Source organism: Amblyomma americanum, chromosome 5 (assembly GCF_052857255.1).
Source record: "Amblyomma americanum isolate KBUSLIRL-KWMA chromosome 5, ASM5285725v1, whole genome shotgun sequence".
In the NCBI taxonomy this organism is placed as follows: domain Eukaryota; kingdom Metazoa; phylum Arthropoda; class Arachnida; order Ixodida; family Ixodidae; genus Amblyomma; species Amblyomma americanum.
In genome coordinates, this window is record NC_135501.1 from 151,050,843 (window position 1) to 151,066,030 (window position 15,188).

General features: G+C 42.2%; 1 long non-coding RNA gene across 2 annotated transcripts; it reads left to right on the plus strand.

The window, feature by feature from the left end:
- The first annotated feature begins 276 nt into the window (after positions 1-276).
- LOC144135147 (uncharacterized) lies at positions 277-14,700 on the plus strand. 2 transcript variants are annotated; one of them, XR_013315394.1, is made up of 6 exons: positions 277-635; positions 1,531-1,610; positions 2,356-2,553; positions 5,464-5,541; positions 12,602-12,703; positions 14,568-14,700. It is a non-coding gene; the product is annotated as an uncharacterized LOC144135147 (long non-coding RNA). The 2 variants fall into 2 exon arrangements; XR_013315393.1 differs by lacking the exon at positions 12,602-12,703 and having other exon boundaries at positions 281-635.
- The last annotated feature ends 488 nt before the right edge of the window (positions 14,701-15,188 follow it).

A 15,188-nucleotide genomic window follows, 5' to 3' on the forward strand; every position in this document is an offset into this window, starting at 1 on the left:
ATCGTTAGCTTTTCCGCGCGATATTAGTAGCTGCTGGTAATTCTGCGCCCTCCAAAGCGGTAGAATACCAGCAAAAGTTTGTGCAAACTTTTCCTGTGCCCATCGTGAAGAGATACCAGTCGTTTCGCAAAACACCGAAACTGAAACTCAGCATCGCATTTTTGCCCGGCAGGGTGCTAGGCCAGCCAGAGGCCTTCGTCACCTCCGTCACCATACCGTCGACGTTATTTTCCCGTCTATTATGGCGTGCGCCGCGATATGCCCAGGTTAGCCACCATGCCCAGCTGTAACGAGGACGGGTTTTCAGTGTTTTGTGCAGTACCGTCCTGCATTGTAGTGTGATTCGTGCACGTATGTAACCACAGAAGAGCGTAGGTTCGCGTACCACTGTAAACGCGCCGTACGTGTGAAACAGGGTCAGTGGCAGCCGACGAAGCTTCTTCCAATCAGTGTCCCTTTGTTCTAGGTCGTCGCAAAGAAGTCGGTGCACAGTCTCAGTTTTGAAATCGCAGTGCATGGACGTTGTTACTGTGCTTCTTATGTGATAGAATGTGCTCATTGTGTAGCAGGTCTTGTGCCGATGTCTGCGCCAATGGTTCGGTGCCGGTGACATCGTCACGAACGGAGTTTTCAAGGTAAGAATGTTCTGTCTAGACTCGGACGCAGCTTTCTGTGAAGTTGCCTCTGAAGGAGTGACCATGCAGCGGAAGCTACGAGCTCTCACCGCCGGCTCACAAGATTGCGTCGCTGGTTCGTGAGCGCGTGCGTGCAGCGCGCTTGTGAGAGCCGACGTTTCGCGCTCGTATTTTCTTCTTCGCAGCCACAGAAAGCTGTCGCCGATTATAATATATGCTACGTGCCTGTTGCGAATCCGTTGAACGGAAAATTTTGTGCGCCTATTTAGCACAATGTAAAATTTAGCTTTCAAATGCTACGATTGTGCAACTCGGCGAGTTATTCGCTTGCAATCCTTATCATCAGCTGAAAAGATGCATTACCATTCGGAGCATGTCCATTCAGTTTGCCTGTGTGGTTCTTTTCACCAAAAGAATGCCATAAAATACAGGAACAGGCTTCTATTTACAGTCTTTTAGTATGTGGAGAAGCTTCAGCACAAGTCTGTCTACCATTTGCTAATCACTGTTAAAAATTGAACACTCATTTGTTAAGCTTTTTGTGTTTCTGCGTCTTTTTGCTCCTGTAAATTTTCATCATGGTTGGAATATAAAGGGCGTCATGTCTGTTGCATGCTACAATGTGTAATTAATGCCAGCTGAATCCTTTCACACATACTCGCATTTTGTATGTGCTGCCTTTATTATTCTGGGGTTTACTTGGTGCTTTAACAGGTTTTGGCAGTTGTCATGATAACAGAAGTACTTGTGTTGACAGACTGCAATTTTGAGGAGCTGATTGCGTTAAATATCCTAGTTTTCTCTTTTTCTCTATTCATAACTGACGGGAATCAATGTTGTGACACATTCTTTCATTTCTTATATCACTATGCTCTCTAATAACGAGTTTTCGCAGGTGGATGTCTGCATGTGGCTCGTCTGCATCCAATTTGGAGCCTACAGCACGGATCTTGCCTTCTCGTAAAAGTAAACTTTGTGAGTTGTGTGGAATGAAAAGGAGCGTGTGAATTCCGGCATAGTGTTATTTTATAGCTTGTTTCAGGACAGCATTTAAATAAGCTTTTGGATTTCAGTACACATTGGATAATCATGCTGGTTTAAACGAATTGCATTTCAGCCATTACAGTATGTGAAAAATGTTGAACCCTTTCTAGGATTCGGGGATTCGCGTTCCTTTTGCTTCAAGTGCCGGCAAACGAATATGATACATCTACATAACATGTTTTAGATGCTCATTACTACCTAACAAGAAAATAAACCACTCAGAATGTTTTTCTTTTTTGGTAATGGTCCCCCTGGTGTTCTGTGTGTGTTTTCAAGCATCGGTATGTACTTAGTTATTTATATATTGATACTCAAAGGCCCCATTACAGGGTACTATTACATGAGGAGTGGACATGAAGTACGGCAATAAGGGTTACAGGTGTTCAGTTTGATGTGGCCCTCACTGGTGGGAAAATAAATTTGGAAACATTGTTGACCTTTTCAGCCTTTTCCATCAGTAAACTGCCTCGAAGCAATCTTCAAATATATTACAAGTGTTCTTATAGGTAGATAAAACATAGGCACCGCATTTGAGGTTTTTTAAAAAAACGAAGTCATTGATGCAAATGTGTTCACCATTCTTCTACAAAGCGTGGGGTCAAAATGGCTTTAAATTGATGTCATTGGATTTCCAGAACCATTCTGAATGCACTTTTACCATTTGTATGCATATAAGGCCAAGCTGGTGTCAAGGGGACTGCTTCACTCTTTCCTGCGGCCTCTACAATCACCGCAGAAGCAATGGGAGCTTTTCTCCAGAAGTTACTCTGTCTGCTGTTGCTAGAGGCGTGAAGACCCGACCGCTTGCTCCCTGCCTGCATCTGCGGTGGTGGGTGGCATTCACCTGGTTCGCGCTGTCGGCCGCTGATTCATGGTGAGTGCAGCACCGAAATTAAAAAAACAACAAAGAATGCTGAGCGTGCACGTCTTCAGTGCAGCCCACATGCGCACAGATTCATTACAAAATGTGCTCGGTGAAAATATTTAAAAGCAGGAATCACTTTCTTTTTCCTCATCCAGAAGGAAGTACTCTGATGATTTTCTTGCATGTCTCATGGTCCATGAATAAATGATGCTTAATGCTAAGGGGAAGAGAAGGGAAACTCAGATAGTGAAAGTTTTGAGCTCACCTTATAAAAATGTACCATCGGGGGCAATAGTGTCCGCTACGTGCGAGTGGTAAATCCTGTACCGCCATTATTGGCTGCTGGCTTGAGACGATATTTGTAGAGTGTAGTCAGACACATACACTAACATTCGACTGTCAAATAAATATTGCGGGGCAATGTATACAATACTTAATTACGCTGATATCACTTTTCACGTGTCCTGAATTATTTTGCCCTCCATATACTTCCAAACTTCCTTAAACGAGAGACCTGTATCGATACCTCGAAGGAATACTAATGACTAATGTGTTAGCAAGTATCAGGAAAAATTGTAATATTGGTGTTATTGCTGCCGCCGAACTGCTAGATGTTTGAGGACATGAGTTTTCCCAATGAGCAGTTTTCGGGCTGAGCACAAGTTTGCTTGTAGGCATTCTTGTCTGCCTAACGTCACCAGAAAGCAACAGTACAAGTTGTGTGTGCTGGCACAGATAGTGATGCGTACTGAGTATTGCAATTTCAGAGATTATGTCCGATGAATTGTTTTAGCTATAATAAAGAGCACCCTATTTTGCTGTCGAGGTATACATTTAACTTGCAGCATACCCTGAAGAAGCTACCAATAAAATATTTCATTTAAACATTTTTATAAAAGAAGGGCTGAGATTATGGCCAGCCATGCGTGCGGTTGAATGTTCACTGCCCTCTATTTTTTTGAAATTCAGGAACTTATTAACATGTCAGCATCACAAACCTTAATTTCAGCTCCTTACATCTTAAGCTAAGCCAGCTAACATAAAACATTGCAGTGTGCTTTAATTTACCTATGCTAGGTTGAGAAGAATAAGCTTTTTGGGTGTATCTTCGTTTCCTTAATGATATGAGGAAAGTTCATGTTCTTGGGAGGTTTATGAAAAGCGATGAGGAGGCTGTACAAATGCAAGTGAATACACTGTGTCACACTGGCTGTCATTGCTTCTGAGATAAGTCTGTTCGCTAGTGAAGGCTGATTTATTCAAAGCGCAGTTCCGAACTTTGAATTGCTGGCAGTTATTTTCAACAACTAATTTTTGCATTGTCATCTGGGGGAATGGACAGTCGTGAGACACTGGCAAACTTCAAAATGCCTTTCCAAGAGGAGCAGATCTATGCCTCTTGGACGTTACGTGTGTGCAACGTGCTGTCATCGCACTGCGCTCCTGTGGCCAGTGTTGGGGGTTTTTCAGTGCCCATTCCATTCACGAATTATATGATGCACTTTGCTGGGGTGCAGCATGAATTCTTGCTAATGCCACTGTCGTGCAAAGCTAAAGAAGCTGTGCTTGAAATTTCAGGAGCTATATTAATGCTGCAGAATTCTCTACACTTTGAAAATTGCCATGCTAATGCTCCACATGGCACATCATTCTGCACTCTAATGCAGACCTGCCAGAAGACGAACTACAAAGGCTGAGAGTCTTGACTTTTAGTAAAATGTAAGGGGTAGAATGGTTGACATTTGTGCTTGAAGAATACATGCTATCATGCACAGTCGGACTGAAGGCAAGCATGCACAAACATTGATTCGTTTCAGATTTCTCACATGGCAAAACAAAGGAAAGGGGTCTGATTCACAGTATTTGCATACAGTGCAAAGGATGAAACATAAGGGCCTGATGGTTACCAATGACGTAGACGAAACTAGGAGCGAACGCGCCTTCTCCTCCTGCATGAATGGCGGATGCAACAGTGGGGCAGTGGCGACCCCACCGTGATGTGGCAAGAGGCAGAAACAGACCCTTTTGCAAGGGCCGTAAGAAATAGAGCACACGTTCCCCTCGAGACCGGCCATGGTGAGACATGCATGCAGCTTGCACCTTATAAAAGGTTAAAGGCAGTCTGCAGGCTACCTGGCATAGCAAGAGTGGTCAGTGCGTTGAATGTTGTGATGAAAAGCAAAAAAAAGCTGCAGTTTTTGTATGGGCCAACCCAAGAGGAAAACCTCATGTGCTGGACTTCAGCTTTTGTATATATTATTCTGAGCAGTGCTGGAAGATGTGGCCAGAATGATGACGCACACGCTGTTCAACTGGCAACTAAATTTTATTCATGAAGCATTTCTATATATTCAATGCAGATAAAACAGTCAACAATCAGTCCTGTCACGTTCCATCGTTACCCTCATCTTCCCTCTTCCAAAAATGCCTCTTCTGCTAGTAGTGATAGGGAGGTGCTACTTATGCATGTGTCTTTATAATCAAGCATTGTTTTACGCTCAGTAATTTTCTGTGCTTTTTCATCTCGGTTTCAGTCAACTATCACTGTATTGCATATAATCTTTGATTATAAAGACACATGCATGAGCAGTGCATTGCTATCGCTTCTAGTGAAACAAAGGGTATTTCTGGAAGGGGAAAGATGAGAATAATGATGGAGCATGTGACGGGACTGATTGTTGGCTTTTTTCTGCACTGTGCATATTGTAATGCTTAATGAATAAAATTCTGTTAATTCAGCACAATGTGTGTAGTGCTTCTCATCCTTCTGTCTGTCTCTTCGAGCGCTGTTTGGGAAAATACTGAACCAACCACCCCAAAATCATCTTGTATGTGGAATAGTGTCTATAGTTTTTTTTTATTTGCTTTGAATGCTTCTGATTCTAATGATGATGTTCTCATGTCATTTTTTTACTGCAGAGAGCAAGAATATCACTGCCTGCTTGTTGCACAGCTGTGCCGTGTCATGGGGTCTGACTGCTTTACCTGCGCATCCAGGTGTGGCCTCACTAATACCATAACTTTGTTTCATTTCAGCCAGTAAAACTTTCTCGTGTCATTCAAAGAGCACCTAAAGTTTTTAATGACACTTTGGGTTGTTGGTGCAGTTGGAGAAGAAAAGACCTGTGGTGCATGATCATTTATGTATTCTTGTGTTAGTAGAGCAGCTGCCTTTCCTATCTCTTCACTGTGATGTATTCACAGAAAAGTATGCTGAAGACTTCATACATCATTCTGTAGGAAAGGTGCTGCCTATAACACAACTGATAAGTGTGCTCACATAAGTATCATGATGTATGTAGTGGATTGGATGAGATATCTGGGTACACAACACAAAAATAGCAATTTCAGCAGACACCGGTTGATGAGACGTCAGTGCATGTTTTTTGTGCAGCTGACATGTGACAAGACTGAATAACTTTGTGATTGTGTATTTTAGTTATTACACTTGAAATTGGGTCATTCCAAGCCATCTGACCCAGATTTTGTTCGAGCATCTTCGATTTCCTTTAAAAAATGCATATAGTTTATTCTATTACTATAAGAATCATTATCCCAGCTTGTTTTTGCCAAAAAAAATTGTGCTGTGGCCCCATCTTAAAGGGGCACTAAAGGGAAGTACTAAGTCAGGCTAGACTGGTAAGGTAGAATCACATGAAAGCACTTATGTCATTTTAACCAGAAAACAACACTTATAGATGTACGTGTAAGAAAAGCAAGAAACACGTGGTAACGCCCATTGTAGATTTGAGCCGAGATAGCGAGTGGCGTACTCGTGAGCTTTCTGGAGGAACGCTATATCGCCATATGGGGCCATTACCGTCGAAATGAGAAGAAGGCAACATGGCGAGCATAGCCAACATTGCGAAGGGTCTTGTTAAAAGAGCGCAACAGCGATAACTGAAAGAAAGGTTAGCAGCAAACATCAGCGCTGCAGCTTTCGCTGGGCATTCTGTGCACTCTGGCTGTGTGTAGCCATTGTACACAGCAAGATCAACTGCAAAGCTCAGAATTGCATTCATGGTGCGTATGCTTGCTATGCAGCTGGTGAAGCAGCTTCTTTCTCAATTCAACCATCGAATCAGCTACTTTGGGCTGGCAGCGGGCATTATGAAATGGCAGTGTTTTTTTATTTTTAGTATGCACTCGCACAGACGTGCACTCATGCACATAATAAACATGTAAAGCACTGCAGGTGCATGATGTTATGTTTTTTGCACACTGGAAAGGAAAATGTGCCAAAGACATCTGAAGTACCACATGCATGCACTATCACTTTTCATTTGGCTGAATAAAGAACGCATAACTATCAATTTTTTTAGACTAGACATTATGCTTTCACTTACAAAAATTTGAAATTAATTTGTTTAATATTTCTTTGTTTTTAAACTGAAAAAGGTGGAAAGCTATCCGTTTTCGAAATTATTTACCAAATTTTATGGTCTCACAGAAGTTGTATGAATGGCAAGAGAGCCTATAAAACGTTTCAGCGATGAGAAAACCTAAGCCGTGCCAGAAAAAATTCTAAATTGGAGAAAAGTCCCTTTCTGCGGCATATTCAGCTGTCAGTTGCATAGTGATGTGGTCCTGGTAAGCATAAGAAAGGTAGTAAGCTGCACAATAACATTCAGTCGCATTTATTATCACAAGTTTATTTCGAGTAATTTTGGTTCTAAAAAAGCATCATTTTGCAAGTTCAGCATCAATGCCCTGCTGCGGTATTGCTCCCTGCCTGCTCCTCAGTACAGTGCATGCTGGAGCCAGCTGCAAGTGTAGGTTTAAGCAGTGCTGCAGGTGGTGTGCTGGGCATGAATGCTTTCAGCTTCTGGAGTACAGAGGTCTACTCAAGGGCACGGTTACAAAAAATAAAAATTAAATGGCCACATAGCACAAGCATCAAGTCAACCCTCGTGGTAACTGGAGATGCGGACCAAAGACCACTGCAGCCACGCTCCTCATTGTGCAGATGCAAGAAGCGCTATGAAATGATGGCTGTCTTCTGCGTCCTTGAAGTCATTCAAGAAAAACAAATTGAACTCACCAACTGGTTTAAAAGAGCTCCTTGGAAAGAACAGTAGTGTTTCATAACATCGTCTTCATGTGCAGGCTCTTTCACACTTAAGGGAAAACCGGGAGCGGATGGCTGCCGTGCTTTGCAAAGCACAGCTGCCGACAGCTGGGGAGAATTGATGGCAAAGGTACATGAACAATAAATATGCACCCATTCTAGTCTGCTCTTGGCAGCAGCGGTTCTCAAAGCGTGGTGGTGTCGCACTCCCAGTTTCTCTCTACGTGTGAACAGCCAGTGGTACTTCAACTGTGCATGCTAGAATTACATCGCAATCAGTGACCCAATTGTTTCAAGTGTTGAAACATGGATGAACACGCCACGAGGCCTTTCAACCCACAAACATAGGAACATCCATTTGGAGCACCTTGCAGCACTTCTTAGGTATGGTTTGCAACCGGCTCTAGTGAGCACTGCAGTAAAGAGCAGGCACAGAGCAACGTTGAGGTTTGGCATCGGTGCTCAGCTTTCAACACTGTTTTCTCGCATAATACAAAAATTACTTCAATCACCAGAATAAATTGCATTCAATGGTAATGTGCAGCTTACTACCTTTCATATTTTTACTAGTATCATCTCACAATGAATTCACAGCTGAATATGGCACAAAAAGCTGCTTTACTGAAATTAAGAAATTTTTTTTCTGACTCTGCTTACGGTTTCTAATCGCTGAAACATTTTTTTGGCTTCTTTGTCTGCCAGGCAACTTAGAAAGTAGTTGTAATGATTACTGTGAGAACATAAAATTACATCAAAAATTGAAAAATCGCAGTTTTTTACCTTTTTGAGTTTATTATTTGTTTATTGTTACACGAGTTTCGAAACTTGAGACGGCGGCTTTGGCATGGAAATTTTTTTTCGTAAAAAACAAGCTGGCATAAGATTTGCCTTAGTAATGTAATAAACTGTGATGGTTTTGAGGAATTCGAAGATGGTTGAACGCTTAAGTCTGTCGATTGGCAAGCAATGACATAAATGTGCATCTCCACCTTAAGTAATCACAACCTTAACTAAAATGCAAGGGAAGTGACAATTAAAAACATTTAAATTGACCTTTAATAAGTATATGGGTGGAGGAGGGTGCTGAAGAAAACACTAGCTCGACATATTTTGCCACCACTTTTTTGGGGGCTAAGAGAAATTTTGTGTGCTATTTTTGGTAGGGCCACATACTTGGTCTAGTTATGTGTTCAGCCTCTTTCACATTGTCGGGAACTTTCTACCACTCCTTCAGCTCTGTTTTTGCCACTGCCTGCAAAGGCGGTAAGGGAAGCCTGCTTTTTGAAGGCTCTCGACTTGTATGTTACTCAGCTCTGTCTGAAGTTGTTAGGTGCTGATGACAGCAGAATTACAGGAGGAAGGTTCTTTACCCGTACAGCAGGTTAAGGATGCGGAAAATAAACGCGCAACTTCTGTCGCTATTCTAGGCGTATCAGTGTAACACATTGCATTCAAGTGACTAGTTTGAATCTAGACCCCTGAGACACTCGTCTTGTGGAATTTCCAAACTGGTGCATAGTGAATGTGAAAAAATTATGAGATTTCCAAGCCTGTGGTTGTGCAAGATTGACGTTTTGATTTTTGGTCGAGTGTAACAACTTTTGTGAAATTTTTATATAGTTGGGTAAAATTCAAAAACAAAGCGGCAGATTCCCCTCAAATGATTGCACCCAGACAATGGCAAGGACTTACTCTCAAAATGTGGTTAATCCCCTTAGTCCTGCTAGGGTGGCGTCGTAGGGGGAGCCAGACGAATGCAAATTAACCATGGCATAAGAAAAATCGTTCGACGTCATCGGCTGGAGGGCCTCGTTTGAATCGTATCTGCTGCTTCTTGATATGTATCCGACTACACCAACATTCACAAAAGAGCTAGCAATTGCCTTATGTTGATGTCCAGATTTTAACAATGGTGAGATATGTAAATAATCTTTTTACTGGTTTTATGGTTTGTTAAATTAAATGATGCCAACTTCGCTTGATTGTTCCTGAAGTCTTTCAGTATTTATTGACGTTCAATGTGCTTTGTAAGCGCCGCAAGGAAAATGCCTGAAATGTTTAGATGCAACACAGTTCTTTACTACACCTTTGTGTAGTAAAGTGGATTCTGAGCTCGTATTTTTACCATGAAAACTCGGTCTACATGCTCCGAGCATTCTTGGAAACTTCGAATTATTGTCTTGTGCAGCCGATTTCTCTGTTAAATTGGATTAGATGTCCTAGCTCCCACCATTTTTTTTAACTGACCTCTGAGAGTAGGAGGAGTCAAGTAGTGCGGGGAGTGCCGTGAGCCAGTCATGTGGCGGATCTTGCTTTTGCTTTGCTTTCAGGTTTCTACGAATAGTTTTAGTTGCAGACAGCATAGCTGCCAATTAGGCCCACAGAAATAAAAATCTCCGTGGACTGTTTGTTTTCACAAATCATTCCACGTATTACTACATATCACACCGCCGATGGCAAGTGGCAAGCTGCCATGTGACTGACTGTAAGGCTCTCCTCAAATTGGTTGACTCTTACTCTTGGTCAATTAAAGAAACAAAAAAGATTGGAAACGGGACGTTTCATCCGATGTAATATAGAAATCGGCTCCACAGGACAATTCAAAGTTTCTAAGAAAGCTTGCACCGTGTAGATCGAGTTCCCATCATAAAAAGGTGAGCTCAGAAATATTGAAAGAAGTCATGGCGATTTATTTTTTGCAGTCTTATCTAGTTAAACGACTGTGTCGTAACCTCATACCTTCTAAAGGCAGAGCTGAGTAAAATACAAGTCGAGACAGAAAACAGTATTCTTCCTTTTGCCCCTTTTGCGAGCAGTAGTAGAAACAGTGTAAAAGCAATTTTACAATGCGACCAACAGTGTGAGAAAAACTGAACAGAGAACTGGATCAAAGTGCATACTACAACCATAATTACGCAAATTCTCTCATAACTTGAATCATCGCCATCAGCCTGACTATGCGCACTGCAGGGTAAAGGCCTCTCACATATATCTCCTTTGCCAGCTGTGGCCACGGTATCCCAGAAAACTTCTTATTCTCATCTGCCCACCTAACTTTCTGGCATCCCCTGCTATGCTTGCCTTCCCTTGGAATCCACTTCATTAACATTAAGGAACAGCAGTTATCTTGATTTCACATTACAAGCCCATTTCTTCCTCTTGATTTCGGTAGCATGTCAATAACCCGCATTTGTTCCCTCACCGTTCTGCCTGCTTCAGGTCTCTTAAATGTTACACCCATCGTTTTTCTTTCCATAGCTCACTGCATTCTCCTAAACTTAAGCTGAACACTTTTCGTTACCCTCCATGTTTGTGCCCCTTAGGAGAGTATTGGCGAGATTCTAGAATACATGGTGGCAAAATATGATGTCAAGTTGATATTTTCTGCTCCCTACAACATTTCAGAATTGTGCTTTTTTGTAGAAATCACTGTGCCAAAAAACAGGCTGTGGAAAAAACACGCACGCAAACCAAAAGGCCACAACTGGACATGTGTTCACTGACATTACAAGTCAGACATGCAGATTCGTTTATCATACAAGTAAACAGAGACAAAGCTGATGCAGTCATCCCCACCTCTGCTTATATGAAACATTGTCGCCACTTCCCACGTTACTGGTCCAGATGAAAGATTAAAATCTTAGCGCTATGGAACAAAGGCTTAAGCTGTTTTTTTTACTATCATCCTTTTCCCTCTGCTGTCCACACGTGGCACAACGCGGTAACAGGTGTGAGCTTGCCGGCTTCATCTTAAAGAGACCGAAAATGCTGAAGGCCAAAGCTAGAGGCAGTCTGACAGTGGCAAGGCCTCATGGGCACTGACTTCAAACATGAGACTACCATACCCCTCTTTACCTCCTTTGAATATGCTGCCAGGAAGCTCAAAACAAGTTTGCTTTTTGTTTGACCTTGGGTGATACACCCAGCAAATGTGTTTTGGTGTCACCTGCATACATGCACCCTTTGTCAAAACGTTTGAGTCCAAGAAGTTTGCTTCTCGGCCATGGTGTGTCTTGTTACCTATCACCAGTTTCTGGACCTCATGAAGGTAAGAGGAGCTCTCATCACACCACTGTAATCTAAGGCTTCCCAGGTTGTTACAAAGGCCTCGTTATGCAGCTTGGAAGCAACTCTTTAGGCTGTAATTTTTGACAAAGGCCATACATCAAGGAACTACAGAATCCCTTCATGTGGTGCTTCAGCACTGAAATCTAATCCCCAGCCTTGCTCATTGATAACCTGCAGCATTGCAACTATGGCTCTAGGCTAGCTGTCAGAACTCACAAACACGAAGTAAGTGTCTGTACCTAAACACCTGCAAGGCGAAGCCTTTAAAACTGTGCTCAATGTTTTCGTCTACACAAGCAAGGGAAATATCATTCGCGATAGGAACCACTCTTGAACACATGCAAGCTCCTTTTTTTCTTTTTCTTCGTGCAAAAGCTCGTCTATCCACAACTGTGGTATTTTTGTTGATGCAGTCTCCAAGGTTTTGCAATTTAACCTTGATTCATTGTTTGTAAGGGAACAGAAGGGCCTTTATGTGTGGAAGAAAGAAGTTTGGGCAGGCTCAGGTGTGGCTCCTATCCTGAGTAATATTTTCTTTGTGTGTGTGGACTAAAATATTTAGCGCAGTTTGCAAGGCCTTGCCTTACAAGTGTTTAGTTACAACTATTTCATGTTTGTAAGGCCTTCAAAAGGAAAGCATGGGATTGGAGTTCAGTGTTAAAGTGCCAGACGAAGAGACTGCAGTTTCTTGATGCTCTTATGGAGGGGAAAGCATGGCATGTTTGGTAGGCTTACTGCCCAAGGACAAAAGTGCCTATCCTGAGTTTCTTGTTGACATATTCAAAGTTGGTGAAGAGTGATGTCTTGTACTTCAAGTCAATGCTCAGTAGATTTTGCCACCATCATATGGTATTGCCATTCAGTCTAAAATATTAGCAATAGCCAGCTATTCACAAGATTTGGTTGTATATGTGTGTGCAGGTTTGATACAAGGCCAAGTGAAGACACCAGCTCAGGACAGGCCAGTAGGGCACAAGGTTGCTGTCATACTACCTTAATAAGCTATCTCATGGCCTTGGCAATGTGAGTCTGAGGTAAAAGTATGTGTGGTTTCTCACACCAAGGAAGATTGCATACCGCTTCAGTTTTGTGTCAGGGACAAGACAGGCTACCTGCCATTGTTGTTGCCATAGGTGCTAATGTTGTGTGGTCAGTATTATATCAGTCAGACGCCATGGTGTCAGCGGGCAGCAAGAAGAAAATTTTTTACCTTGTTACGCTGGCATGCTCACAGTGCGCTGTCAGCGCACTGTGCCTCCTGTGAATGGCGCAGTTGAAAGGATGAAAGAAATATTTTGTTGCATAGGACTAAGATTTTTATTCTTTCATATTCCTTCACTGGGATCAGTTAATGTGGCAAGTGTCAGAAGCCTTTCATATCCAAAGAAATGGAGGTGATTGCATCAGCGGTCTCTCCATTCACTATTATAAGGAATCTGCATTTTTGGCGCGGCAGTGACGGCAAACGTGTGTCCTGTTGTGGTCTTTTTGGATTGCGCGCCTTCCCGCACTGCATATCTTGAGGCTGTAAATAAGTTTCTGTTATTAAACTGCGAGTCAGGACTGGGTTTACGTTCTCTCGGTGTTAATGCTTTTTGCGCTGTTTTACATTGGTATGAATTCTTACCAACTAGTCCATTTCGCCGTCTTAACTGGTGTATAATTTTTTTCAAGCTAAGGAGCTAATGGTTGAATGCATTTTATAGTGCGTAAGGAGAATACTTACTTGGTAATTAAAGCAGAAATAAATGATTTCCTGATCAGATGTTTTATATTCAATGTACAGTACCAGAGCTACGCTTAGACTTAAGTTTGTGCTGCAGCCAAAAGATTCTCAAAGGTAACCACGTATTTTCGGTTTGCTTTCCTGTTTATTGTTTGAATATTTACCTCTTCACAGGGAAATTTTTTTTGTGACAAGTGTTCCATTTGAAAACTGACTTGAAATCATATTCTTGTATTTTGATCAAGTAGGAATGGTTGGATGAAAATGGTATCCATATTTTTGTGCTAGGTACAAATAGTTATGAGTAGCGGCCTGCTTGCCTTTGGCTATGCTTATTTTGTTTATTAATCTTTCCTGTGTTTAATGTAATATTAAAAAGTATCCCAGCTGCTCCTGTGGAGAGAATTTAGGGGTAGCATAAACAAATCAATAAATAAATGTTTGTAGGGCAACGGAGCAGATTCGAAGAGAAGGCAAGTGTAGCAGGGGGCAGCCGAAAGTTAGGTGGACGGATGAAATTAAGAAGCTTGCAGGCATACGGTGGGTGCAGCTGGCAAAGGACAGGGTTAATTGGAGAGACATGGGGAGGCCTTTGCCCAGCAGTGGGTGTAGTCAGGCTGATGATGATGATGGCCTGTATTGATAAATTCCTGCGTTCTAATTTGAAAGAACCTACTTTCACTGAAAAGAGGTTTTGAAGCCAGTGTCTAATAAAATGCAGGTACCACTACCAGTGGTCGTTTTCACAAGCAAAGTGGTGCTCTCTTGGCAGTTATTGTGGGCATATGCTTGAAAGTACGCTGCACCACTATTCACTTCAAAACAGTGATCACAGAGTTTTTTGGTCTTGATGTCACAAATGGAAACTGAGTAGTGGGAAAAAATGTCTCATTTTTAAATTTAGTTGTCTGTGAAATAAACGCGATTAGAATAGACAGAAAGCGCCACAAAGTCCGTGACTCAGTTTTTGCATGGAACAAAAATTAGATGGAGTTCTCAGTGCGTCCTTAATTAGTACATGCCCATCTTAACTGCGGAGGCTGTATGAGGGAATGACTTCTTGGTGTAGTTTACTGAATTGCAGCCAGGATTCAAACGGGGCAAGAATACTTTTGTACTGCTGCCATTCCTGTATGTGATCATCCTCATTTCTTTTTACAGACTTGGGCAAGACATCGATGACCTTTCCACACCATGCTGTCCCAGAAGTGTTGCTGTGCATGAGTGCACAAGTATTGTTGAGCAGCTCTATGTAAGCCAGTGGCTGTGCTGTACATGCTCTGCAGACAAATAAACCTGTGATGGTAGCAGGTTGTATTTCTCTGTTTGCAAACAGGCCAAGCAGACAGCCATATTTTTCCTTTCACATCACCATAATTTATGCCCTGCAGGTTGCAGTGCATCAGTTTATTGTTTATCATGCAGTGAATGTGCTCCTTAATCTTAGTTTAATGCATCATATAGAGTTTTGACAGCGTCTCTCATTATAATTATATCCGGTATCTGTAATATTTTACTGAGTCCCATTCCACATGCTGTTTCATCAAATTTCTGACGTGAGCATGCCGAGCCACAGTATAAAGCAGTAGTACCATGCGTATGCCAGTCACGCTGCTACCCAGCCTGCTCGTTACGGCCATCACTCAATATTTTGTTTATGCCTGGCATAATAGCTGCACGTGAGCAATGCACGGCATTATACATTGTACTATGCCAGGCACTCAGAAATGACCGCCATAATACCTGGCACCTACCAGTACCTGGTACTATGCTGGCCACCCA